This window comes from Andrographis paniculata, unplaced genomic scaffold, assembly GCF_009805555.1.
Source record: "Andrographis paniculata isolate CXL003 unplaced genomic scaffold, ASM980555v1 Contig5END, whole genome shotgun sequence".
Taxonomy (NCBI): Eukaryota; Viridiplantae; Streptophyta; class Magnoliopsida; order Lamiales; family Acanthaceae; genus Andrographis; species Andrographis paniculata.
The window spans coordinates 3,821,247-3,825,617 of NW_026137595.1; the positions used below are offsets into that span (position 1 = coordinate 3,821,247).

At 29.1% G+C, this 4,371-nt stretch overlaps 1 long non-coding RNA gene across 1 annotated transcript; it reads right to left on the reverse strand.

The window, feature by feature from the left end:
* Positions 1-2,463: 2,463 nt before the first annotated feature.
* Positions 2,464-4,151, reverse strand: LOC127258718 (uncharacterized). The gene is made up of 3 exons (XR_007840352.1): positions 3,932-4,151; positions 3,688-3,790; positions 2,464-2,653 (listed from the first exon to the last, which is right to left on the reverse strand). It is a non-coding gene; the product is annotated as an uncharacterized LOC127258718 (long non-coding RNA).
* Positions 4,152-4,371: the final 220 nt, after the last annotated feature.

Sequence of the window (4,371 nt, forward strand, 5' to 3'; positions counted from 1 at the left end):
GATTGATGCTAACTGAGTCCTTTATGTTGGTTGAACTTGCTGTCTCTGCTATATTTTGTGTGTTTGTTGCTACGCTTTGCCATATATGTTAGGCTATATTGCGAAATATTTATGTTTCTACACAGTGCGTACTTGCTACAACTTATGGTGATACATAATTGCCGTAATATTTCCATATTTTGTAATGTCATTTGGCAGTATTTTCTCACATCGTACAAGTTTTTCGGTCCCGAAACCATTTTTTTTAGGTTATTATTGAAAAAATAAGGAAATCTTTTTCGATACAATAAATTGGTCGTTACAAATACTGGTACATAAAATATTAACTAGGTTTCTGAAAACCAACTATTGTAACGAATTATTACTGTAACAAAAGCCGTTACAAGTGGATAAGCGTTTATTGTAACGATTCTTTTATAACGATAAATGGCCGCTACAAATACATCGAAAGTACAATCATAGCGTTACAAACATTGTTACAATAAATGCGTTGACCATCTATTTTTTGTTGCGGAAAAAGTCAGTACAGAGACTTTTTGTAACTCAAGTATATGCACCGGTTAAAATCCGGTACAAAATCGTTACAAATAGCTTTTTTACCAAAAAATGGCCATTTGTAGCGGTCATTGACCATTTTTTTGGTAGTGGGTATAATTAGTAAATAATTAAAAATATATTAGTAAAAATAAATACAATACAATAAAAATAACTATAGATTAAGATTAAGATAAATTATTTAAAATGTAATTAAAGTGTAGTTAAACAAATTATAAATTACAAATTTTAAAATGTAATTAAAGTGTATAATTCTTTTTAAAAAAGAAAAATGACATAATATGTAGGACGAACGAAAATAAAAAATGTGACATGATATATGAGACGAAATGAGTAATACTTTTTATTATATTATTTAATAATTATTTCAATATATTTCTATTTTTGGTAAGGTATGATTTTATTTTTACAAATACAATAAAATTATTGAAATTATTAAATTATTTTTACATATCTATTTTTATTTGAAAAAATAAATCTTATTTATTTATATATACTATATAATTATTATATTAAAAATGAGTAAAATGAAATAAATTTATTGATAATTAATAACAAAAATATCTCAAAAAATTTATTCACCAATAGAAACACTAAATATTTTAAAAATCCTTATTCAGTAATGGACTAAGGAGATACCTTTCAACAAAACATATAAAATATATCTTATTGTTATTTCATATGTAAATAATTAATACCGAATAGTTATTTTACCAAATAGTCTAATACAAATAATTAATATATCCCCTCAATCAAACTAATAGCCAAAGTTAATTGTTAAATACTCCTTGATATTTTGAAAAAAAAAAAAAACATAACTACGAATATATTTGTTTGTAGAATTTTAGTTATATTTTGTTATTCTAATTTTTTTTTAAAAAAAAAAATATCAAATCAAATATTTATTTATTTATTATACTTCACAATTATTAATTCCACCTGTACCATTAAATTTTTCTTTTATAGAATATTACCGATTCCTTTTTCTTTTTTTTTTAAATAGAAAAAAACTTTATCAACAAATTATATACATTAAAATTAAAATGTTGATTGGAAGAGAGCATCCAATAGTGTCTATCAACTTATTGGATAGTGGACCACTTTGGATGGGTATTTCAAACAGTTTGAAATTTTTTTTGTGTCCGGACACGAGGTCCCACCAAGAACGTTTTCTAAAACTCTTTGACCCCCGAATTTTGAGTATCCTGAATTTGGGCAACCGGCCGTGGAAGCTTTTACTCGAGGGGGTAATAGAGAGAAAAAGAAATTTATGAAAATCAAACTCTTTCTTTGGGCCACATAGAAGCCCAATATTTGTACCAATTGGGTTTTCCTGTCTGAATCAATGTCTGAATCAATGTGCCGTAGAAATTAAGTTTATTTTCAAAATAATATTGAAGCCCAATATTTGTACCAATTCTTTTTTTTTTTTATTTGATCCGCACTCATTTTTGACAATGTGTATATTGATGTGATATTATTATATGATTGTACATAACAATGTAATAAGAAAATTTAAAAGAGAAATTTTGAGGTGGTTAGCAAATATACCAAGCAGATATCTATCAATTTTCCATCACATACTTATTGGTTCTTAGAAGTCAATCAAAACAAAAGGGTCATCATTCCATCGCAAGAAGCAAGTTAAAAAACCCAAGTTAAAAAATATGAAAACACACTATTGACTGAAGCTTATTGGGGTGATTTATGATTGGAAGATTTGTACTCCAATATTTATGCTTTATAACATTCTTTGTCTGTCAATTCTCATGATAACTTGAATGAAAACATTATAAAGCCACCATCATTAACCAATAGTAATAAACCAAAATTTCTTTGAAGATGAAAATTCAATCTTAGCATATCAAAAGGAAAAGGCTTTAAAACCAAAATAGAGACATGATAGCGTTGATGTGGTTTTGGAATGAACCTTGCACTATTTTCGAAAAATGTCATACATGTAAAGGGTATCTATTTCCTACAAAAGATCAACAAATTTCAATCAGGTAAAGATAACAGAAACCTCAGATATACAATAAACGATAGAAGCAAAAAATAAGGCCTTTCATTCCACTGCATATCCGAAAGCACTGCAAGACTTGAAACAATTATGTGCAACACAAATCAGCAAAAATTCATTTGCCTCTCAAAGATATTTGTAGTATAATGCATTATTAGTATTTATTTAACAAGGAAATATATAGTAGAGCGAAATAAATATAATTTACAAATTTATCATTAATAACATAACCCATTGATAACATATAGTAATGTAAATATAATTTGAGGGTATATCATTAATAACACAATTCATTGGTCGATAACATAAAGCCATCAAAATTACATTAAGCACTACATAGATGATTACAAATTTTCAAAGTTCACTGTTTGGTCACTGCCTACATGGAAAGTAACTGGCTTATCATTGAGACAACGACAACGAGAAAATCTCTTTCTACCGGGAATTCAACAAGTTTTTGTGCGACAAAGAAATAAAATATGTGCTTCAATGGATTTGACTAAGGTAGACCCTAAAGGCTTATTCTCTTGGAAAAGATCTTTGCCAAGAAGAATTAAATCCACATAGCCTTCAAAATTAAATAATAGCTTAGATAAAAGAATAAACTCACCAAGAAATTACAAGTCACATTACAACATTTCTTTAGAGATGTAGAAGACAATAGCTTAAGATACATTAACACACATAACATTAGAAATTGCATAACAAAATATATAAAAGAGCATGAATACTTGTACAAACAGAAGCCAGATAAAAACAATCCTAACTCGGCCTCCCATGCTTCCAATTAAACAGCAATCACCGAAACAGATACATGTGAATATGCTAAGAAGAGCACTGGACTCTAAACCTATTTTTTTTTACCAACAATTGAGAAAATATCCATGATGGCAATCCATGGCAGTTAATATTCTTAACACATTGTATCTTTGCTACAACTTTAAGTTCATAGAGAAAAACAAGAAATAACAAAATTGATCTCATATAACCACTTCAATTTAAACCAAGTTTCCCAAAGGCACCTTCAGAACCCATACCAATAAGATAAAATCTGTAAATAATTTGAAGTATTGATCTGCTAAATATCCCAAGCAAATAAGATTAAATCTTACAATATATGAAGTTTTGTTGTTTTAGGCAAAAGTACTCTTGACAACTGCAAAACTTGTCTGTCCATTCCACAGAAATTGAACATGAATTAGCTAGCATTCCCTTCTGGCCAAGAAAGGGGTAGCAAACATATTACAAACCACAATAACTATTATCACAAACCAAATACACCCTAATCAACAAACGAGAGAAACAAAAAAGATATCACCTAAAAGAAGTTCGTTTTAAGAAGCGACTGAGACTTACGTTTGGGAGAGGAGTTTTTTTTCATCGCCGGATGGAGATGATGATCGATTTTTATTTTCCAACGCCATAGATCATCTTTGCCTCTTTTTTACAGTGGCAATGGCATGGAGTGCCCCAAAGTGGTTGATCAGCAGTGGTGGAGGATATGGCGGGGTGATGGCGGCGGCTCTACTATTGTGGTGAAGAGATCATGGATAGGTCGAGCTGAAAAAGACAAAAATATGATAGAAAATAGGAGGGTAGAGCAAAACAATTGAAGGGTACAATAGTAATTTTATGTGTCAAAACCCTACATTCGGATATATTAGTAATAATATGTATAAGAGCATTAATTAGATAGGTAAAGGGATACGAGGAGGTGTGGTTTTTTTTCATTTCATTCAGGCCTATATTTATACACAAGAAAACCTTAGTACGAAGGAAAATAAAAGTATACAAAT